The following is a 25,181-nucleotide window of genomic DNA, read 5'->3' on the forward strand; positions in this document are numbered from 1 at the left end:
GTTGCACTGGCGTCGTTATGCATGAGATGTGGAACCTTAGCTACGTGCATTATGTATCTGTGGGAAGAAAAGGGCCAAGCGCTGCAGCCTCCTTCTCTCGACTTACATTGTATTGCTAGAATTTGTTACACTGCGCTTCTCCATCTCCCCATGGGAATCATTAAAGTTTCAAGATTTCACTGTACCTTATTAGATGTCCTCAGTCACAAGGAGGAAACAGAGTCCATGGTGATGTTTGGTGAACGACGATTTTAATGAGCTAAAAGCTGAAGTACGAGCAGACTTCAAAAAGGTTATAAGGGGGATTTAGAGGTTTCTCTATATTGATTTTGGTGTTTTTATGTTTTCATTATTTTACTTGTCTCTGTTCTGAAGTGGTTAAAATGTTCAAATGTTCCAACACATAATTTAAGTTGTATATGTATTTGATTTATTTCACACGAAAAAAAATTGAGTATTGAAGTTCAGCTGAATTCAAAGTGCTAAAAACTCTTAAAGAACAAAATCCCCTGTTCACCTGGTCCAGACAGCTGGGCTGCGCCGGCACCCCTGACATCAAAGCACAGCTCAGAGCAAACACAGAAGGGAAAATATTTTAAAAAAAACTTAACATGAGAAAAAGTCTGAAAGCGAGAAAAAAGCAAGTTGTGTGCGTGGAGAAAACATGAATAATGGATTGCCAGTAGAAATAATGCAGATGAGAACAAATAGCAGCATCCCAATAAGAGCTGCATTAAAACAGACGATATTACACCCAGTGCTGAGGAAGAGTTTCGTGGATGTGGTGGCAGGAAGGGATACACGTGCACCAAACTGGGAATCCGTCTTCTGATGTGTCTGACAGTAATGAGGCAGAGGCAGCGTGTTGGGTTTGAGAAGCAGCAGCCGAGCGTGTCGAATCACCCTTATGTGGGACACAATCATTATGTCACCGCGTGCAGAGTAATCTGGCGGCCACAACATGCAATTGGTCTTTTGGCAAAACAAGGGTCAGTGGCAGATGGGTGGAGGCTGGAGCTGCTGGCCACGCAAACACAGCGGCTGAAACGCGAACCTCATTTACACCAGTTTTTTCTGTTTGGCCCCCGAAGGCGCGACCAAAGTTCTAAGCCAGAGTAAATTTAGGCCAGGCCAAGGGAGAGCGCGGCTCCAGCGGCCCCCCGGTCACCGGAGGGTCGCTCGCAGCTGTTGCACAGTGTGCATGGGAGCGTTAAAAATGCACATTTGCTGCAGAATCTCAAGAATATGAAAAGATGGTGAGTGCAGAAAAAGCAAGGGCCTGGAGGTTGTGTCCAGATTTGTGGTGCAGAGACAGAAACAGAGGCAAAAAACAAAAACCTGAAGAGAGAGAGGCTCTTGTTTCGTCCTCCTGAAACTGGCACTGTCGTCTCTGTATTTCTGCAGCACGCTTAAAAATTCTCGAAGCACGCTCTGAACAAGTCACGATACTGGTGACGGAAGAATAAATATTTGCGATCAAGCTGTGAATAGACTCAGTGAATGTTACATTTTCTACAGTTCAACAAACGCCTTTAAAAAACAGGGAGAAAGTTCTGTAAACTGTGAAGAAGTTTGACTGAAGTGACTTTGGATCAATGAAAACTGTCAAAAAAAGTATTCGTTAATTATCATTATTTCAAAGAAGCGCATAGTAAATATACCAATTTATTTCAGTTCTAGCTTTTATTAAATACCATCATATGCTAGTTTGAATTAATAAAGACCAATTTAGCAGTGAAATAAATAGATAGCTGATATCAATACGTGTTAAAATTCAGGTCTGCATGACTGGGTTCAATTTTGAGTCTGGGAGAGAGAAATTTGGAAATATGGTAAAGACAATTGATTTTCAAGACATAAGACTTTTTATTTAGTTCATGAACTTTTGCACACAAGTTTTTTGAAAACGTTGAAAAATGTATGACGTCAACAGCTTGATTCCTCAGTTCTCCAAGGTTTATAACGGATTAAACAATGAAGCGCTGCTTTATAGTCACTTAATGTTACAAACTACAAGTAAAAGAAAACAAGATGGGCTCAAAGATTCCTTTAGCTGAGAGAGGCCAAGGAAAAAGTTAAGTTCAAACACAATTACAGTCCTTTTATTTTTCGTTGTGTAACACTGAAATCTTTTTGCATGAAAACACTTTCAAAATTACCTTCAGCTTCAAATACTGTGTGAAGGATTTTCTTCAAGTCCACATGACCACTTAGAATTATACCAGTGGAATCTAACACATTATTTTAACTCAAGTACAACGATTAGTTGATACAGTAATATGTGAGTTTCTATTTTGTTATATACTATGTACTTCTACTTCACTTACTGTCAGAGAGAGATATTCATATATATTAATACATATTAATTCTTTCTTCTAAACCATTATACATGAAGAGTTTTATAGTATGAATAGTTCATAAATAGGTTATATAATGATACAGCATTCACAGGGGGACATTTTTTTATTCATGTCAAGTACTTTTACTTTTGATATTTGAGAAATGTTTCTAAAATATCTATTTCTGATGGATTCTTAGTGGGCAGCGGAAACAAGTTCTGAACACATCATTGACATCATCATCACCTTTTATGACATCTCAAAGTGTGGCCTATTGACTCGTCCTGCAACGACAAAGCAACATTAGAATTCATTTGGAGAGGTGTCTCTGTAAATCCAATAATCTCTCCCTGTTTTTGGTCTCCACCAGCCCCCGAGGGGAATGACTGTTGCTACATGTTTCTCTGTGTTCAGGAGCTAGTGGCTAATCTGGGTCTGTCTGCCGTGTGATGCTGAGCAGTCAGAGGACAGCAGAGCCTCAAGTGAAAACAGCTGCCTCGCTGTGGCAGAAAATGACCCTTTGAGAGAAGGGAGAGAGAAACGAAAGAGTAAAGTTGCAGAACGGACGACGAGCAGAGACTCACTGCAAAGCTCCGGAAATCCAAAGAGAGCTGCAGATCAGGATGATTATCCTCCCTAGGTTCATCAACACAATCGACCACTTTCACTTTGTCAAAGCACAATTTAATAAATTGACTCGCACCAAGTCAGGTAGCAACAAATGAAGTATAATCTTAATGCTGTTGCAGTGATTGTGAAACTGAGTCTGTTACTGTATTGGCTGCTTTCCCCCTTTATTGTAAAACATAACATATACAAATAAAATAGATGTTATTGGATGTAGCGTAAATCACCAATATAACTAACAGGCGTCAGTTCATGCTGACCACAGATGTTGTTCTCTTCCCAATATGGATTCCCACACCTAGACTTTGTGTATCGGCCACTAACAAGTACAGAAATTTTAAAAATAATAACGTTTTGGAGCAGTTGTATATACCAACAACAAGTAAAACAGGGACGTGTAGCTTATGCAGTTTGCAGCTTTATTTGGGTGACACCAACAAACTTTAAAGACCTGGTATCACATCAGTTTATAGATTTGCGTCCTTGCCGATGCCCGACTTGGCATCTTCTGCGGCACTGGAGGCCTTTCTGATGCTGGTACTGGTATCCTAACATCTCTAATGCCGACTAATTGAGACTAATGAGGAGCCCAGAGACAAGTTCTTCCACGAGGAGGAGGGAAAATGTAAAAGCTGGATTTTTGAAGTACAATTCGCACTGCTGCTTTCTGTTACAAGACATTAGAATGGAAATAGTTTTCATTTTAAATGTGGCTGGAGTCGCACAGGTAGCTACAGTGGGCCGCGGTGCCTGGGCCCTATATGATGAAAGCCCACATCACACAGTCAACTTCCCCTCCCTGGCAGCCAGAGGACAATCACTCCCACAGCCCAGAAACATTAGAGAGAAACGTTGCATTAAGCTGGAGCTGGAGCTGGAGGTCTGAAGGGGGGGAGCGGAGAGGGATTCCTCAATATTTAACACCTCTCATCCCACATTCACTTTGACTCCGACTGAGGAGTAACCTTCTGATCTCGCTCCATCAAAGCCCACTCAGACAGTCACCTCACATCTCCCTCTACCCCTGAGTCTAATCGCCGCTGATTGGCTTATGAAAACCCTAATCATTGGAAATGACTTTTAATGCGATGCTGGCATGTGTGGGTTCTGAATAACTTTAAAATGACGAGCGGCTGCAGGAGGGGGTTTTCTGTGCCTACTCGATCTGAAGGAGCTGTGCGCAGTCACTCTATGTGGATGTGGTTTTGAAAGCTAATGAGACAGAGCAGGCACCTCTCCTCTACGGAGAAGGGGGCAGCCAAATCCCCGGCAGAAATAAATAAATAAATACAGGATTCCTGTTACAACCCTGGTCAGCGGCGTACTGCGGCCGGCCTACAGACTGTGTTTGCTACTTCAACTGTGACTTTGAATACGCTTTTCATCTCCGTCAGCATCATGCAGTACGGAATAAATATTCCTATACTGTCTGTTGATATGGAGTTAGTGACCTTATCCATTTTCACTTTCATTTCCTATTTCTACAATACTTCAATAAGATAGCCACTTATTGTGGGGGCAAGGCATTCAGCTGTAAACGTATGACCAGACCCACACGATGGCAGTTTAATCTGTTGTGGGATTGTGTATAATAAAGATTATATTTGTCCGGTCTCACACTGTTTCTGCTATTCAACCGTGGGTATAGTGGAAATATAGCTTTATGTTTTAAGCCATAGCAACATGGCTCTATGGATGGAAATGTCATTACATTCACTGGATATGTTTAGGGATTTATGAATTATAAATTATGTTTCACATATTCATGGTTTTTCCAGAGGTTGAATCCTAATAACTGTGGGGATCCCCTAACAATTTATTTAGCATCCCCATGAATTACTGTGGAATTTTGTACACGTATTTATTCTTTGTGATGAAGTATGATGACCTCAGTGATCCCTGGACTTTTCCTCATGAGGCTGACCTTTGTGTTTTTAAGTAGAATTCCTCCACAACTATTACAGTGTATTTTTTAATGAAATCTGCAACAGACATTGTGTTATCATCAGGTCAAATTTTAGTTTAGTCCAGTACTTTGAATCATGACCAAATTCCTGCAGTCTCATGAGCTCTTTTCATTGGTCGTATTTTGACATTAGCTTTTAGCTCAAGCCTCACAGAGCTGCTAGCACGGCTGCACATTCTCAGACGTGTTAACTGTTTCACTATTACTATAGAATATGTCCAAGGTACAGAGTCTTATGACCTCATCTCCCATTAAAGCCTCTGAATCATATTGTATCAAGTAATAAAGATATTAACATTAGCTTCTCCTGCTTTGACGCAGGTTGATATATTAACTGCACTTTCCATTTTAATCTCCCGTAGACTCGCTGTGTGAGTTTTTACCGACCTGACCCAACATGATGTCGCCTCCCAGTCGACGTCACTAATTCTTTTTATATTGCTTTTCACATACTGTCGTGTTTCTTCAATGGCGCCGTTTCAAAATTAATTATCACATTAGTTCTTTTCTTTAGACACTAATCCCTCCGCCAGTGTTGCTGACTGTCATTTACACACAGCACATTCTGTAGGAAACTGTTCAAAACAAAAGGCAAAACGCACTAAATGACTGGGCAGGAGGTGCCATGAAGCAGATGGCTGCTCCCTCTACATAAGTAAATTGACCATAAATTCAATTCATTTCTCCTCGGTGTGTGTTTGTGTGTTTATATAAGTGTGTGTGTGTGAGAGAGAGAGCGAGAGAGAGAGAGAGATGTAGTTTATCTTATAGCTTGTATGCAGCAGAGACCTTTTTTTGGCTCAGTCTGAATTAAATCAAATTGAATGTTTCTTTATCACATCACTGCCAATAAAGCTAATGCCAAATGACTTCTGTTAAAACTATTGGCAGCCATTTGCTCGTGTCTATTGTAGCCTATAGGATGCACGAGGCGTCTGGTTTCCCTCTTGTCACTACCAACATATTTGAATTGAGCAGTGATTGATGAGCGAGGAGAGAGAGGGTGGAGGAGGGCACTTTAAGCTACGTGGAGGGAGGAACTCTTCACACAAGTTTGAAAAATATTGCAGTGATTTCAAAAGTTTGAGACGAAACGAGACCTGACCTTAAATTCTGATGGAAAAGTTAGACTGTGTAGTTTTGGCTGCCAAATATCATGAGCTGTCGCACAACAGACAGACGCTGAACAATGTAGTCACTCCATCTCCATTTGTTATTTGTATGTTTATGTAACTGACGATGTTTCATCTGTGTTTGTTTGTTATTTGGTAGAATTATGCAAAAACCAGTGAGCGGAAGAATCTGTTCATTTTTGGCGAAGATGCGGATCAGGGGGCAGATCCAGGAATTTTCTTTCACCACTTTCTTTAACATTGTGAGATAGGGAGAATTCTCAGAGAATTATATGTGAATCTTGATAAAAAAGAAATCGGCCTTGATTGAATTTGAGGAGACTAGAGAGTTTAACAGAGATCCCAGTCTACCCCATTCCTTATGCCGGAGTGTCCTTGAGCAAAATACTGAACCCCAAATTGTAAAGCAACACTAAAACAGCGAGTGGCCATCAAGAATAGAATAGTTATACATATATAAATTAAGGATATCTATCATGATTTCATGATTTCTGGAAATACCACTATCATTACTTACATACTTAATACTACATATGCTATACTCATGCATGTTGTGCACTTCTGTCCATCCTGGGAGATCTATCACGTTTCATCCATGTTAATATGTTTTTTTATTTAAGTAGCTTAAGTAGTTTTGGTCGAAGGTGAAAGGCAGAGGATGTCGCACCTCATCGTTTTGTGACGACCCTCCCACTCTGCCTGCCTGTGTGCCTTGCTCTGCTGCTGGTTTCAGATACTGGGCCTTTTATAGCTGGTGGGTGGAGCTGGGACGATCACCTGCCCCTACCTGCCCGTCTGGGTGGGGCTTCCAAGAAGGCATAAATCACTGCCCTGCTGGGAGTCATTTGTGCTTTGGCAACACATGCAAATGTCATGCCAATAAACCTCACTGTTGAATGGGAATTGAGGGAGGGAGAGAGAGAGAGAGAGAGAGAGAGAGGGAGAGAGAGAGAGGGAGAGAGAGAGAAAGAAAGAGGCAACTGGAGAATAGGGAGAGAGAGAGGAAGAAGCAACTGGAGGAGAGGGAGAGAGAGAGAGAGAGAGGCAAGTGGAGAATAGGGAGAGAGAGAGAGAGAGAGAGAGAGAGAGAGAGAGAGAGAGAGAGAGAGAGAGAGAGGAAGAAGCAACTGGAGGAGAGAAGCCTCTCAGCAGTAACAGTTGCCAAAAAGCTGCTCCATCATTCAGCCAGCGGGCTTCACTTCTCACATCCCCTGCGTGTTCGCGTCTGAATATCGGATCCGTTATTTTTCCCTTTCGCTCCGTGTGTGTCGGACACGCGGCTGGAATGGGAACGTAACTTAACGGCAGCAGCAGCAGCAGCTGTTGGAGCCCCGGCGGTTTTCAGCGGCTCCTGGCAGCAGCAGCAGCAGCAGCAGCAGCAGCAGCAGAGGATTATCCGGAGCCTGCACGGGTCTTCAGCACCGTGGACAGCGACCGAGCCCCGGCGTGAGGTGAGAGTTGAACTGCGGATCTTCTCCTGTGTTTCATGTTAGAGCTAAAACAGCTGGATAGAGAAATAACGACTCTCATGTAACATGTTGACTTGTGTCAACGCTGCTGCACACGCCAGATGTTACAAATGGGAATAGTCTGGGCTGATGGGGTGAATTTCCTCATAAATAAGTTTAAAGATTGGAGATGATTTATCAGTTGTGGCACTTTCTGCTGGTTCCGTTTGAGACTCTCTTGACTGGTGTGTTTTAGCCCTCGATCCGTGAATTCGTGTGGTGTGATGTGGCGATAGGAGGTTGGAGAAATGGCTAAACGTTATTCTGAGTGTCATCGTCGCTGCTGCGCATAGGTTCAGAAGAAGAAGAGCCTCCGTTATCCGCTCGTGTCAGTTTTTATTTAAAGCAGCTGTCTGTTCTGAAGAGTCAGCGCGTGCCCCGGCAGCAGCGGCTCGTGCCTCCGGTCTGCGCACAGTCAAGCACACACACACACACGTTTGTACTTCTATCTTAGTGAGGACACTCATTGACATAATACATTCCCTTTCGGCCCTTTACTCTAACCTAAACCCAATGCTAACCCTAACCTTTAAATACAAGTAGTATCCCTCAAACAGCCGTTTGAAGAAGTGAGGGCCGGTCAAAATGTCCCCACTCTGTAGGGTATATGCTTAAAATGGTCCTCACAAAGGCATAAGCACAGGAACACACACATTCACAAACCTCGTGCTTCTATCTTGGTGAGGACACTCATTGGTGCAATTCCCTACAGCCCCTCACCCTAACATTAACCATCACAGCTAAATGCTTAACCCTCATCTTAACCCTAAACTACACCTGGCTCTAACCCAGAAACCAAGTCTGAACCCTCACACAGCCCATTAAAAGTGAGGATGAGTGTAAATGTTCTCACTCCTGAAAGTCCAGGCTAAAAATGGTCCTCACAAAGATATCTCTACCTGTACATACACACACACAACCTCGTGCTTCTATCTTACACTCATTTGTATAATGCATTCCCTATAGCCCCTCACCCTAAACAATAGTTGTTAATTACCATTATCATTTATTTATTAGACCTTAACCCAACCTAAACCTAATTCTAACTCTGAACATTTAAACAGCGAGTGAGGACCGGACAAAATGTCATTTAAAGCCCAGCCCCAAAATGGTCCTCACAAAGATATCTGTACAAGTACATACACAGATATTTACACACATAACCTTGTTAGGACACTGCATTGACTTCCATGCATTGTGGTCAGCCTAACAAAAACCTTACCCCCCCGACCTTAACAATGACAAATCCAGGCCTAACCCAAACGTTGACCTCGCCACTATTCACCTCTCACCCCTTAACTTAGCCTGGACCTCAGAAATAGTCTTATGTTGGTTCCCATGACAATGTACCAGGAGTCTTTGCTACTTCAGGAAACATGGCGGCTGCATTGCTGCAAGTGAAAGCAAAAGTTGATTTTGTTGAATTAGAGCTTTTATAAAACTTTGGAGGCCTAAAGAAATGAAACGTGCTAGAAAATCTAACAAGATGTTTGATTCACTAGATAATCCAGTTGTTCATTGAAATAGGATTGTGTGTATGAGTTGTTTAATCGATTGGGAGAATAAAAGATGATCAATTACGACTATTTCTTTTTTTCTGCTTGAAAAATGTCCAATAGTTCTTCTTCAACATCTCTCTAAATATTTTATCGTCATCTTATGGGGAAGTAAAATTAATATATGGAGTTTTTGGATTCTTTTCAAATCTTGAGTTTAATCAGTTAATCAAGATAATTTTCAACATACTGATTGATAATTAAACTAATAATCAGCTGCATCTATTATTTTATTATTTAACACCCATTGTTTGTGATACTTTTCAAGCACAAATGCTTAAATTGGACTTCTCCAACTGTGAATATTCTGTTTGTCTTTATCTTATAGGAAAGTAAATTAATACAAATCTTGATCTTAGTCAAGAAAATATTCAGCATATTGCTCTGTAATGAAAACAGTAATCTACTTCTGTTTTATTTATTTTACAGCCTTGTAATCCCAGCTGTACATTAGCTGTTGCAGGGATTAAACATGTGACCTTTTGTTTTTTTCCGCTTGAAATTGATGTGGCCACCCAGCCTCCACTTCACATGAACTGTCTGCTTCAGCTTTTTTTTTTGCACGAAGAAATTAATTCTCACAATGTAAAGGATGAAAAATGCCCCTGTCAGGTCTGCTTTGAATAAGAGGTGACCCCCGTGCTTTTTTTGCCTGCGGCGCTCTAACAGGCTGTGATGGCTCTTGACAAACACACACACATTCACTCTGACTGTGTGAAGCCTCCGTTTGTCAAGCCTTGATTTTAATGATGTTCATTAGGATTTTGATTACACTGAATGTGTGATAACTCTCTGCTCGGCGTTAAGTGTGTCTGATATGTCGGCTCAGGCCGTGAGTGACGAGAATTTAGTGGGAGGAAGCAAGAAGGCTGAATCATAGCGGAGATGTTGCCATAGGGCCCCGCTCTAGTGTCCTTGAAAGAAAGGAAGCACATATTGATATGCCAGTTTTGCCTCTGGGTTATTAAACTCTGGGCGCTTCTGTATAGAAATTGCTGCTGTATGTCATGGGGATGATGAACTAAATGCAAATTAATCTTTCATGCTCAATTTATTATCCAATAAACAGACCGTGAATTTGAATTTGAATAGCCGCCCTACAGAGGGTGGGCCACACGATTGTCTGCTACGTCTCTAAATTGTCTTTGTCTTGTTAGGAAATGAAGCTCCCGGAGTTGAAGGTCAGGAAGGACTCTGCACTTTAACGCGTTTCTCTGTTCTTCTCTTTCAATAAAAGACCAGTTTAACAGTCATTTGCTCACAGATGGTTACCTTTGAGTGGATCTCTGTCCTTATGCAGGGTGACTGAGAATGGTGCCGCACACAGCCTTAGGGTCAGCAGTTACAGTCGGGTTGATGGCTTCTGCTGATGATTTCCTTTTTCTTTTTTTTTTTGCATTTCACAGATTGCAGAGCGAGTTGCTTTCCGTGCACTTTTACGTGCACGTCGCACAGTGGATCATATTCCCCTCATGACTAGAATCCCATGTACGGCGTCTCTTAAAATTCAGGCCCCGCGCTGGAAACGCAATTAAATTCAATATTTGCTATAAATAAATGACGGTCCGGTCTGTGAGCCGGAGAGCAGGCGGCGGCCGTGAACGCCCACTCACCCTCATCACGCCACAACCACCCCCCCCCCCCCCACCCCCTCTACCCAATCATCCCAGGCCTCCGAACCCCCCCCCCCCCCTCCCTTCACCCTGCCGCACTGTGAATTGTGATCAATTTGAATGATCAACTGAAGACACTCTGAGAGACATTGGCTGTCGAGCTGAATATTTCGCGACAATGAGTTGCACCAGTAAAAAAAAAAAAGCTTGTGTGTCCAGAATAGTCGATGTGATTATTCGCTCCCAGTGTTTCTATGCTTCCTTTGGCACAGATAGAAAACCAGAGAGAGGAGAGTGCTCCCGTCTTTGCTGTGCTCTGCTCCACTCTGGGCAAGGTTGTGCCATGCTACACTGAGCCGCGTGCCTCTGTGCTGTAGCCGTGCTCCGCTCTTTGTCATTAGCTGAAACACAGCTGATGCTGCATCTGATGCAGTGAGCACTCAGCCCATCTCATCGGTTCTCTGCCACCGGTTTTCCACTTCAGAATCATTGTGCTTCGGAGGGCTATAATCTCATGGACATAATGGCGTCCACTCCAATCAATAGCCAAATGGCACGGCGAATCAATAGCTACCATACTATACAAACACGTGGCCCGGGAGTGTGGGGGGGAAAGACGCAACCGGCAGCCATCGGATGTTTTTAACCCTGTGCACGTTTTGAAAATATACTCCTTAATTATGGATCAAAAATACCAACCTTGTTAACGAGCCATGTATTATGGATTGCTGCATGATCTATGCTAATGTAAGCACAGCAGTTGGAGAAAAAAAAAGCTGGCCCCCCTTTGCTTGCTTGCCTCTCTCTCACTAATCACCACGAATACACACACACACACACACACACACACACAGAAACAGAGTATATGCTGCAAGAAGCACAAACGTAAAGCAAAAACTGAGATGAATATCCACGAGTTTTTAAAGAACCGTTCGACTCTCTCTGGATTAAAACTGCACTTTTATCAAAACAACCCGTCTTGACAAAAACGTCTCCTACACCAGAAGTTTTCACTAAATTGGGCAACAACGTGGTGTTCACACATTAAATTAACAGTTTGTCACTGGGAGCCAGAAGATTCGTGGGCTTTTTTATGTGTTCATCAAACTTTTATCCAGGCCATGGCTAAAAGAACTAAGGTAATTTTATATTCATGGCAGTGGTAAAACATTCCTGCAGTTTTGCTAAGAGAAAACAGGACTCTAAATTATCGAGCTTTTTGAAATGTGTTATCTGCAACAACCCCTTAGATAATGTTATTCAGAGCAAAAAAGGCATAATGGTTTTGGCATAAGGGGAAATTGGACGGGTCAGAGCTAGAGCTCAGTAGTTCCCCTTATTCCAACAGAGAATCAAACTGCCCTGAATGGAAGATAAAGAGTTTATCTTCCTGTCGGCTCCACACTTTAACACACTCAGAACTGTTGTATGATTAGATCCTGCGTTTAAAAAAAATTACAGCCGACCTAAACGACATTCCCTCTGTTTGGTAATTTGGCAATTTGCTCAGAATCTCATAAGGCAGAGCCGCAGTGACTGGACACGTATAAATCACAGACTTCAAATATGAGAGTGTTGCTGGAGGAGAAAACAAATGTGCCGACGTGGATTTTGACGAATCACTGGCAGGATTGAATGAGATGGGTCGCTTGGGATGGTGTCGTAAAATTCTGCATCATCTGCACGGCGGTTAAAGATTTCTCTCTTCCCTCGTCTTTGTTTTGACTCTGTGTATTTTCTGTCTCCCTCTGAAGCTAATTTGCTTCAGTGGAAGGATTGTTGACAAGAAAAACAAGACGTGGAGCGGGAGCAGAATGCAAAGTATACATGCAGAAATGTTTGGCACGTCATTAACACAAATGTCACAGTGTCACTGGCTGCTGCAAGTACACACAGACACACACACACACTTATTTCCTCTATAGTTGTGAGGACACTCATTTGACATAATGCATTCCTTAGCCCTTTACCCTAACCTTAACCATAACTCTTACTCTCACTCATATTCAGGGCCCATCGGCTATGGTCTGTGAAGCCACTGGGGGCAACGGACAGTATTTGTGGTTTCAAGTATAGACACCAAACTGTCGGACTAGTTTCTCTGTTATCACACAAGTCAAACGTTTCTGCACACAAAAGCACAAACAGCAATACTTTCTGTATGTGTTGTATGTCTAGACAACATTTAGGCTAATCTCTATTAACAGCTCTAGGGATGCAGATACATTTAAAACCCCTAAGGTCAAAGCTTTTTATCTCCTTTGCTCTCTGCACGGAACTGTTTACCTGCAGGCAACTGAAGCCTGTCCAAACGGGATCGGCATAACTAGAAACAGAAACCAGAAGACTTCCGACCCCCAAAAATCTTGTTCTTCACCCACAGACTCTACACATTCACCTGTAGAATCTGTTTATAGAGATTAATCTCACCCTGATCTAAACCTTACACCAAGTCTAAACCCTTAAACTGCCATCTGAAGTTGTGAGGACCAGCTAAAACATTCTCACAATGTCAAAATGTCATTACAACTCTAACATGTCCTCACAACAAGGGTTTTGAACCAAAATTGGTCCCCAAAGCTATAGAAAGTTCACACACACACACACACACACACACACAGAAAGATATAGACAGACCCATCCCTGTGGACACATACAGCTTCTCATTTACCATCCACACCCTCCACACACACACACACACACACACAGGAAACCGTGCTCTAAACAGAGCGTAGCTGAGAGGGTATATAGCAGTGAAATATTGGAGCCATTGCAGCCCTCCAGGCATGCAGTTATCAGGGATACAGAACTGATGGGAAATCAATCAGCTCAAGTGGAGTGGCCTGGACGATGGCGCGGAGAGGAGTTCTGCAGATGCACGCCTTGATGTCTGCAGCTCACTGTTCTAACCACTGAACCCAAACATACATGCATGTAGCATACACACACGCTATCTATCCATCCTGTCGTGCAAAATACCGGATGTTTTGTAGATGATGTTTTACATTAGTATTTTTTGTCTTTTTAAATACTTGCTCTCTGAATACTTGCTCTCTGAACACGGCAGCTCCAGTGTATTTATGGTTAAGGAAAGCCTGTCATTCTGGGGAGAGCATATTTCTGTTTACCACGACGAGACCTCTGCAGTGAGGGGGTCAGAGTGGATGTTTGGGCTTAGAGAGTGTTTGACTTTGAGAGCAGAGACTGCAGCTCGTCTCCACGTCGCCATCGCAAGTTAACATTGGTTCATTTTACCCATGACCTCAATCTCTTGCTAATCTTAAACCAAGTATTTTTGAAACTATGGCTATAGGGCTACACAGTGGATCTTACTAAAACTGACATAATCGGGCCAAGTCCCGGCCACTGAGGGACAATAAATAAAGTGAGTAAACGTTTTAATTTGGATTTTCTTTTATACTTCATTTACTGTGCAAAGTGTTTGGTTTTAGTGTCTGTAAATTTGATTTTTTATCAGATCCACGTCTTCGTCTTGGTTAAATACTGAATCTTTCTGGTTTTAGGGTTGTACAATATCCAGGAAGTGTTGCTCTCTCCTTGAGCCAGATGAAGCATTGAGGGATATGTGCTTAATGAAAGACCCCTCATTACATTTTTATGGGTTGAGGGTGTGGTTTCTACCACTGCTGCTGCCAGCTTTCCACCAAGGTTTCTAACAACCTGGGAGGAAATTAGCCGGGGAAAAAATCCACAGGACACGACCTCAGCATCAATGGTGATGGGTTCGGCCACCTCAGGGGTCGGTCACAGATCAGGAATTTAAAGCTGCCTGTTTGTTTGGCCTGTGTTGAAGCTCCGGAGCTACTTCAGAATTATTCCTTGTCATTCCACTATATACTGTTACTTCTTTATTATTCGTGTGCAGAGCTTTTTATGGTGCAGAGTGAAGTTTGTGTTAATCCCACCTGGTTTATCTGCAAAGATTTTAAAGTCAATGTTTTTCTATAGTTTTTTATTATTCACATGTGTGGGTTGCATACAAGTTTGAATGATTGACTGAACTAATGTTATTTTTTCATACATTTCACATCGGCTATTGCAGAGGTGTGTTAAACAAACAACACAATCTTATGAGCCAAGTTCACAACTTTTCAAAGTAAAAGCTCTGTAATTCAGCTGGCTATGCATCATATATAGCAACAAATGAACACTGTGCATTTAATTTGAAGACAATTTGCTAAAGACGGGGTGATTCTATGAATATCATGACGTAGATCAGCATCCATGACACCTGTGAATGTCTGCGTCAGTCTGATGTGTTGAGACGTGTGTTCCACATACAGGCAGAATGACGTTTGTGGAATTGGCCGGTGAATGGCACTGACAAATCACCGTTCACTGTAACAGATATGAAAGACTTGTTGATCTATTTACCTTCCTGCCCGCACGTTTGCTCTGTACAGTGTGAAGTGATGCAGCGTGAAGGCAAACAGCGCACAGATCCGTTACATCTCTGTGTCAACCTCATATCTAATTCATGCACTTTATTGTTGCTCTGCAGCAGCACATATGTCCTTTGAGGTGCACTGGCAGCGGCTCCGGCCAAAACCAAATCAGAAGCAGAAACGAGGCTGTAAGACACTGTAGCTGGAGGCTCGACAGGGTTTAAGTGTCTATAAACATTCAGATGCCGTATCATCCGGAGATTGTCTCTTTTATAATGATTTCAAGTAGCAACGTAAAGCTGTTTTCCTGCAGAGATCTCAATGGCTTCGTGTTGACGGGAGACAAGGAAAACAGCTTACAACAAGTGTAACCTGGCTGGCTTAAATGCCGGGACTGTCAGTACAACAAGCCTCCGCATTAATCTATATCAGCGTGTGGGTTTGCGCGCATGTAGGCACACTTCCATGCATGACAAGGGCCCCGCAGTCGGGCTCCTGTTTCTGATGTATAATACTATTAGACAGTCACATGTTTTGATCCTGTGTACATGTGTTTGCCTCTCATTTCATCATTACCGTATCATTACTGCATGTGCACCTGTCCAGATGCTGGGTGTAATTTGCGTGTGTGTGTGTGTGTGCATGTTTCCATATGCATGCACGTGTGTGATGAGCCTACTTGTGTGTGTCTGTGCTTGTAGCGGTTTTGCCTTAGCTGTCACTGGTAGGGTGCTGCCTACCCTCTAACAAATGCACGAACCAGACATTTAACAGTTTCGGAGGGCCGTGAATCACTCCATGCAGTAAACAGCTTTTCATTTAACATCTCTGAAGGCGAGGCAAATCAACTGAGCATTTCACACTGAAATGCTTTATGATACTTTCCATTTTTGTGGCTTCGGAGTTCTGTTAGTCTGCCAGAGAAAGATACAGATGGAGAAGGTGAGAGACTAAAAGGAAATACGGGAGTAATTGAGTGAGAGAGAAACAAAACAAGTGCAGATGCTTCCAAGGGCTCGTTAAGTATTAAAATTGAGATTTAAAAAAGAATGTTTGTAAACATCTAATTTTCATTAAGGTCATGGTTTGAATGCTTAAAGGGCAGAAACCAGGAAACAGAAAAAGAAATAGAAATAAAACCCCACTGCGACTGATTAGAATGTGCACAGATGAGAATATTACTCATCAGTCACACATAGCAAAATTGTTTTGTCCCAGATATGGCCGACATCCCATTTCCCACACAGCCCACTCCCGTTTGCCAGATCTAGGCCACAAGGAAGCCGTAGCAATACCACATGTCAACCAAAGGTGCCAGAGGTGGCCCAAATTAGTTTTGTGCTGTTTGAGCCATATTATGCAGATTACACGTTGCCTGGAGCTCTGCATGATTGCCAAAAAAGACCCATTTGGATATTTGGGCCACATTTGCTACTTCAGGCTCGTATCCATTTTGTTTGGGCCACAAGAAAGGCCACAAGTGCCAGATCATTGCCTGAATTGGCACACATCCATATGATATCTGTTGAGGGCTCAGTTCGGGGTCTGCGATGGGATCAGATACAGATGACGGTTCAGGTCCAAACATAGGTTTACACTATAGACTGTATATATAGATGGACAACACGTCTCCACTTCCTCCCGTTGTACAAAAATGAAGCAAACTCCGGTTATGGTGCCGCCATTTTGCGCCTTTAATTTATATAGAGCCAGAGTCTGTGCAGAAGTGATCAGAGGATGAAGCAGTGGTATTGAGGTTTGCGAGTCTGTCTCAGCTGTCAATCATGCGTTTCCACTTTCCTTTTTTATAGCATCAGATAACTAATTAAATCCAGATTTATCCGAAAATGAACATCTGGACATACACCAGTGTGATAAGGACTATTTTTAAATTTGGCACCTGCAGATGGACTCACAACACATCACGAACATAAGATGCGAAGAAGGAACATCATTGATTTACCTGTTTGTTATCTAACACTGAGTCATGCATTGTCAACACTTTGAGTACAAAAACAATATTTTAGTCGTGTCCTGTCTTTGGACGTGCAATGAAGTGCTGGAGCTTATATAAGTGTGTCGTGCAATACTGTGACAACCAACAGGGGGATCCTTCTCAGGTCAATCTGTCCCAGGATTCATTGCTCTTCGGTGAGTAACTGTTTCTCAAAGAGATAATGGCGACAGCAAGTCACTTTCAAATGTAAGTGTCACGCTACAATTCAACCTAATAGCTAAGGATACACATGTTAGAAAACAAAGGGGAATTAAAACTTTGTCGTCATAACAAACTGCAGCTCTGTTGCTAGGCGACAGCGGTATGGGCGGGACAAGCTGGTGATGCAGATCACAGAAATCTATAGACCAGACTGAGACAAACCAAAAAGAAAATATGGGCGGCAGGAAAAACTAACATGGGTTTTGAAATGTTTTATAAATTTGAGGAGTAGGACGATTTTCTCAACCCACAAAGGAACACTTAATCATCTACTTTATTAAAAAATGTCAAAATTGGCCAAACGCGAGGTACATACCATTAAACCTGCGAGCAGGCAGAGTCTGACTCTCACATGGTGTTCTGCTCTGTGTTCCCAGCATATAACCAACGCACCCTTTCAATCACGACCCTGTACTTCAGCGCTCTGCTCATTCTTTCCTGCTGCATCACTCACCTGAATGTTACGCTGCCACCGCTTGTGTTCACATAGCACTTAAAAAACCCCACATGTAAGGTCGACCTGTGAGGAGCATCCTCCTGTGAGGGTCTGCGGGTCCATGTCTGAGTGAAGTTAGTATTCCTCTCACCACTCCCTCCTGTGCACAAGGTCACGACCAAGACACCAAACATGGCTAACTGAAATTGTTTTCACTGGACAACGATTTTCACTCATCACCTCTCAACCCAAATTAGCATTTATAGGAGATTTTACGGCGACGTGTGAGACGGTGCTTTCTGATACTATCATTAAAATAACAAATGCGCTTTACTTTGAAGAGCAGCGTTCATCCCTCCAGTGGGGATCCGTCGACTTGTTGAAGAAGAAAGATGTTCTTGAAACACCTCCTGCTGGGTTTTACTTTAAAGGAGACATATGATGTTTTTCCTTTTACTTTAGAGTCTTATAAAAGTTCTGCAAATTTAAACAGCCCCAAGTCTGTGGTAAAGGGACAGTAACACTGCTCCTGAAGCTCCTGAAGCTCCCGAAGCTCCTGAAACGTCTCGTCATTATTCCCGCTAGTCTGGCACGGCCCCTCACGAAGCCAGGTGGAGCAAGGGCAGAGGCATCAAAATGTCCCAGTACGTTTTACAGTGAGTCATATTTATTTATTTATATATTCGATTAGCTGTCTTCGTAGACATGACCCTCCGGTGACCCCGCCTGTGGGCTGACGTGCTGGTTAAGAAGCAAGACGAATGGAGATCATCTGTAAAACGAGCTGATCTGAGGCCAGATGCAGCTCATTGCTAAGTGCACATAAAATGCCTGGATGCGTTTGTCTAATTGTGAATTGAGTCAAGTGTGGCTCTTTGGATGATGTGCACGTCTGTGTGTGTGTGTGTGTGTGTGTGTATGCACGTAATTACGGCGACCATATGTCTGCCTGTGCAGCTGTATGCTGCTCAAATTGATTATGGCGTGGTCCAAAAAGTTGAATAAAAGGTACGTACACACACGTGACATATTCCGCCCAGCTGGAGGACATTAAAAGATATTATCTTAATAGCCACAACATATTGTGCTGACAGTCTCCTGCTGTCCTGTTTATCCACTTGTTAAGGGAAACAAACAGCCGAGAGAAGGTTACACCAGTTAAAGCGCTGAATTCATACAGCAGATAATTTGGGGAAAGTCATCGGGGTCGTCCTTAATAGAGCAAAATGAAACTGTTCCCGTGGAAACTATTGTTTGGACGACTTCTGTCAGAGCTGCTGCTATTGTGCAGGTGTGTGTGTGTGTGTGTGTGTGTGTGTGTGTGTGTGTGTGTGTGTGTGTGTGTGTGTGTGTGTAATTACAGTGCGTATGTTTGCAGGTAATTAAGTCGGGCCCAGCGAGTCAGCACCAGAGCTAGTCTAGGCTACGAAACCGAGGCGCTCATGATTTAATTACCGCACACACACACACACACACACACACACTGAGACAACAGAGCGTCTCATACCCTCCTGTGCAGCCCTCTGTATTCCCCTCTCGTTTGTCACTTGCCCTCCACAAGCTCACTGGCTCTGTGAGGTGCAGGCGGGCCCGACCCATCCTCGGGGCTTTATTGTGTGTTGTACGTTTCAGTTCAGCGAGCGAGGTAACTATTGTGTATATCAGCGTCGATACTGATCAAGCCTGACGAGGGGGGGGGGGGGAGCTGCTTCGTATGACAGCGACTGTGGCTCTCAACGGCAGAAGCAGCTGCTGCTCTGTCACTGCCCCTGGGCTGTGGAAGGCAGAGGGAGGGGGGGGGGTACACACTGGAGATACTCCCCTTCTTCTCCCAATGCCCTTTCTGCTTCTACTCCCCTCATCCTCTCTCTTCCTTTCTTTCATTCTCAGCTGTACTTTAACACCAGCACCAGGAGGCAAGAGATAATGCAAGGACACAAACACTCTCACGTGTCCCTCTTATCTTAGCCTGCTGTCTCTATGCCTGTGTGTGTGTGATTGTGTGTTCTCAGAAGAAAGTAGAGTCGAAATCATCTTGGTTGGAATGTGTGTGAGTGCTTGTGGGTTTTTCTCTTCTTTCCACTGGCCTGTCTTTCAACTCAGCGCAGCTCTAATAGGCATTCTGCAAACCACTCTGCTCTGCAATTAGCCAAGAACCATGGGAGAAACATTGATAAACAAAGATGAAACAATTCACGCCTTGCTCGTCGCAAAGCCCTCAATCGAAGTCAACTGCTATTATCATCCCGACGGTGCATTTCGGCAGGTGAAAGCAGGCGCAGCCAAACAGACTCCACTATGCCCTTGAAACACATCACACAAAAGCAGATGCAAGAGCCTGTTTGTTCAAACACTTATTAAAAGCCCATCTAGGCCATTTGTGTGTGCGTTGTAAATGGAGCCGGAGCTAAGGCGGCGGCCGCTTCATCCTTGTCCACACAGCTCTCTGGCAGCGCTGGACCCCGGGCGGCTGCCCACAGTTTCATGTCAGAGCCAGAGACGGGGGACTGCAGCCGCCACCAGGCCTGAGAAGCTCCATCATCCAGCAAACATGCTCATCCATCCCGAGCTGGCTGCAGAGCCGAAGAGATGGCTCCAGGAAAAAAAAAAAAAATCCACATGAATTGTTCTTTTTTTTATTCTCTCTCTCTTTCTTTTCTTGTTGGCTTTCTATCTCTCCCTCATCTCCCATTCCCTCGATTTCTCTCATTTCAGGGCTATTTCTTTCTTGAAAATGTTTACACGGAGTGAAACCCCACCGGCCTACTCCCCGAAGCCCGCTGCCTTTGAACATTATGCATTGGCCTCAGCAGATCAATATCAACTAGCTTCCCCGTCCGTCTGTTCGCATTCACTAAAACTTTGTAGCAATAAATAATTTTTCCTTCGTTTTTTTTTTATTAAAACTTCAAAAATTGTCTGATGAAACCAGACGCTTCTGGGTCCTCCAGCGAGCTTTTCCCTCTGAATGCTGTCATGCCAAATAATATCTCTTGTATCTCACACGGCTCTTAATCTGTCGCCAATTATTGAAGTGTGATGGTAACGAGGCACTCACATTCCCAATCACAGCGGCCGCTCACAATGATGCAAGCTGACAGAAATCCAAAGCACGGGCTGAAATTGGACAAGGGGCCGAGTTGCATCACGGCAGCCAACAGAAGGCATATTGTAGCGGTCAGACGAGAGCTCTGCCGGCAGTGTGCATACATCAGAGCCAGTCAGCGGGAGCCGTGGAGGTGAAGCGGAGGTTGACTGCTGCCTTGCTCCGCTGGACTCAGTGAGTTTTACAAGGTCTCTGTCAATAGCCGTGACAAGTTACAAGCGACGTTTCCGCAGTCTCGACTGCACTGGGGGTTCTGGGGATCTGAGGCTCAGCGGGCAGAGTCGAACACTAACGATTCCCACCGAGCCCGCAAGATTGTTTACAGTGTGTATTTGCACAGTGATAAAAATACAGGAGTGAAAACAGGGATACGGTGCAGGTAAGGGAGAAAATGCACCAATTGGGATGGAGAAAGAAAAAAAAGAGCTTGTTATAGACTAGAAACAGCACACGGAGGCAGAGGCAGACTGAAAATGATAAAAACCAGGCACCAAATGGGATTTTACTTACGTCAAGCTCAGCCCACACAGCAGGATTCAAGATTGAAATTCAGAGTTTGAGCTTCTCTGTGGTGAGGATTCGTTTTTCTTTGTTTTCTATGAGGATAACTTTTTTCAGTTTGGGATTTTTAGTTCTGAAGATGCCACTGTTTAAAATATTTAAAATGTTTCCCATTAATCCACACACCTGCAGCTCTTGTATATATACCAAGGTAAATCCAAATTTCTGCTGTATAGGTAAATTGTCAAATTAAATGAGGCAAAAATTTACATTTTTAACTATAATTCAATTTCAAAAATGAAGATCAAACCTAAGAAGCAATATTCAAGTTTAGAAGACATTGTTTGGTTTCACTTCATGTGGGACTCATAGTCATGGTGAGACTAATATTCTGGACATTATTGGAAGTATAATTGGATTATTGGAGTAAAGTGTAGGAGAGTGGAAACCGCTTATAGTGACCGGGGTGCACTTAGTTTGGCTTGATTCAGTTGGCAGTGCTCAGCACAAATCATAGAGACACAGAGAGGAGCAATAAAAACAGTTAAAAAAATTACTTCTTTACGATCGAAACATGTATGAAAAGACGCAAAATGAACACTCTCAGCAAACTACCTGAACACTATAACCACAGTATTTAAACAGCATTACCTCAAAGGACATTATGTTTTCATTGGAATTTGTCAATACATCAAACTTGATCCCTAAACTTTTTTTTCCTAGCAATTTACTAAGAGCTCAGATCTATAGGAGGAGAGCTGCTGATAACCAGCGTGTCTGATAGTTGCACTTGACTCAACAGGGGGTCACTTAGGTGTTTTATCAGCGAGAGTGGGATAAGCGCTTAGATCTCGGCAGTTAGAAGCTAAAGCGCGTTTCCTCGCCACCAGATCAATTACTTTTACAAACTTTATTAGAGTAATGTTCTTCGAGGCTGCAGAGTCTAATGCTCTAATTGGAGAACGGGTCCTGTGCTGGGTTAACCCTGGGATCTAACAGCCTGTATATAGGATTACGTAAAAACTACTGCACCAATCATCGGAAAATTTAGTGGAGGGGTGGGACATGACCCAATAGGAGGAGCCAGTTCAAACTGGGAGCAGATCTCCGAGCATCCTCCTAGTTAAAATATGTGCTTATTACTGATCATACTTAGTGGTGATGTTGAACTGGACTGCATGATATTGACATGGATTTCTAATCTCCTCCACCCTAATGTTTGAAATGTAAATGAAGTGAATAAAGTGGTCCACTTCAATGCCACTAAAAACTACAGGCTCAATAATGAACATGCAGGTAAATGAATATCACCCTGAGAGTGTCAATCAAAGACGCACATAATTACCTTTTTAAAATGTAAAATTTCTGGCTGAGTTGTTTAATCAGACGGGATTAATTTTAACGAGTGTGAATATTGTGTGTTTGAACGTCGTAGCACATAGGAACAGAGCCAAATGAAAATTAGTTTCTCTTCCTCTGGCCTTTGAATTCTCTGTGTCTGTATTAGGAACTAGTTTGCACAGATACAGCACAGCTCCCCCATTCTTCATTCCACAGCAGACTTACATGATTCACGATTACTGTCCGACAACAGCCCTGCATTATGCTCCCCTCCCTATTGCAGCTCCGTCTCCACAGCTGTGGTTTGTGCCTGATCAATGTCTGTTCTAAGCAACTCCATCTCTTTCTAATTAAGATATTTCATTGTGTTCACCTCGAGACTTTCACAGAAAGGTCACGCCGACTATTCTGCCATTCGGGTCTCGGAGCGCTCACAAAGGTCTTGTTCGTGATGATGACGATCCAATCCCAGCATTTCTACGTGAGGAAAATGTCAGCGACTGATGACTTCTGGGAACTTGGGAAGTGTGCGATCTTGGCCCGTGCCTTGTTCAACCGGCTACGACTTCCGTCAGACTCACTTCCTCGCGTAAGCACCTCATGTTTCATCAGAGCTTTCTAATGGGACAAATGATCACTATAAAATACAAGGAAACAAATTAACCAGCGGTGTCAAGATTTTAATGGTTCCAATTAGTCAAAACTTCGGGGAATGCACATTATTAAGAACAATAAGGCGTCCCTTCCATTCTGCAGATTCAGCCTCGTTCTGCCGCAGTCGAAACAAATGTGTCCGACACTCTTTACATTGGTCCAAAGGGACGCCATTACTGTAAATAGTGTTGATTAATCACACTGTGCATGATAGGAGAGCTGGGTATTCAGTGGGACTGACAACGTGGCCCTAATGAACGAGCACACAGACACACACAATCAACAACATCACCAAGAAGTATGCTGTCTGCCTGCTGAAATGATAAAAGTTCGACACTTTTCTATCGAGTTTCTGTTTGTTGTTGATGAATTGCAGTCAAACATTCCACATCAGGAAACACTGCAAGGGATTTGTGCCCCTACATCTGGCGCAACCGGTCACACATGTCTACAAGGAAGATCAAAACGAAAACTGTGACTGGTTTAGCTAGCGTGTAAAGTAGTGGTGGGGTTTCTGATGCCAGTAGGTCCAGTCCCGACCCAAATAACAGGTACACAGAGAGCACCGGTGTTGTGCTGAGTTCGGGCTTCCTGCTGAGAAGTGCATCGTTATCACAGAAATGCAGAAACAACACAACGGAAAATACTGGTGTCAGACTGCCTGTTGATGACGGTATTGGATAATGGATTGCCCATCAGGCCATCAACGCAGCGGGAACTCTCCCCGTGCACTTGATGGCCATTCTGAGCTTAACAATTGCTCCGCTGGGCAATTGTTTTCCGACAGTGGGCCAGTTGGAAGAGCTGAGCAAATCAATGTGCTTCGTGCAGCTTCACAACGAAGCAACAGCAGAAAAAATCCCATGGGATCTTTGAGGTTGTGAGTATTGTACATTTTTTGTTCTAGTTCATCATGAAATAAAACTGACAGGCTGACCCAGTCCAGGTTTTTAATAGGAAATATCCATCATCTTCCACTAATCTGAGCTTGGGTTGCAGAGGTACTGTAGCCGGCTACCTGGGGTATCCCGGACATCCCTTACACCAGTCTGACCTTCTAGCCCTTCCCAGGGGACCCAAAGGCATTCCCAGACCAGATGGGATATGCAATCCCTCCAGTGAGGTCTAGGTCTCCTCCCAATTTGACCTGCCTCGTAAAAACCCAATGGAAGGCTTGATTAGATGCTATAACTTCCTCAACTATCCCCTTTGGACATGAGGGAGCAGCGGCTCTACTCCGAGCTCCACCCTCGGGTGTTTGAACTCCTCACCCTATCTCTATAGCTTATCTTCTGTTCTGCAGAGGAAGTTAGTGGAATTCATCTTCTGAAGTCTGTGGATTTTAGTTACTGATAGTTACTGAGATATCAAAATACATATAATAATACTCAAGATATTTCAACAACCAACGCAGGCATCTTTGGAGCCACTTGCTTTATAAATATATAAAATTGAAGTGATATGTAAAAACAAGGGAAGAAATGAGCAAGTGAGGTAAACATTACTGATATCATGGTCTTACAAGAAATAACTATAAATCAAGACAGAAGAAAGACAGAAACAAACTACAATAACTACAGACAAACTAAATGAGCCGCCAGAGCCAAATTACAACAAGCTTGCAACAAGGGGAAACAAATAATGATATGCATACAGAAAAGGTGGGCAAGGGACATCAAATTAATTTATTCCGTTTGCCAAACTAAATCGATTACAAAATATCTTGTGGGACCCGACTGCATGACATTGAATGAGTCTGCCAATTTAAATGTTCTGT

The 25,181-nt window shown here is 43.2% G+C and overlaps 1 protein-coding gene across 2 annotated transcripts in view; it reads left to right on the forward strand.

Annotated features, from left to right (window-relative positions):
* Window positions 1–7,144: 7,144 nt before the first annotated feature.
* Window positions 7,145–25,181, forward strand: part of tmem121ab (transmembrane protein 121Ab) — a 44,446-nt gene continuing 26,409 nt past the window's right edge. For both annotated transcript variants that reach the window (XR_004613306.1, XM_034580325.1), the window contains exon 1: window positions 7,145–7,516. The gene's annotated coding sequence lies outside the window, so the exon portion shown is untranslated. The remainder of the gene's footprint in view (window positions 7,517–25,181) is intronic.

Source organism: Hippoglossus hippoglossus, chromosome 24, assembly GCF_009819705.1.
Source record: "Hippoglossus hippoglossus isolate fHipHip1 chromosome 24, fHipHip1.pri, whole genome shotgun sequence".
Classification (NCBI taxonomy): domain Eukaryota; kingdom Metazoa; phylum Chordata; class Actinopteri; order Pleuronectiformes; family Pleuronectidae; genus Hippoglossus; species Hippoglossus hippoglossus.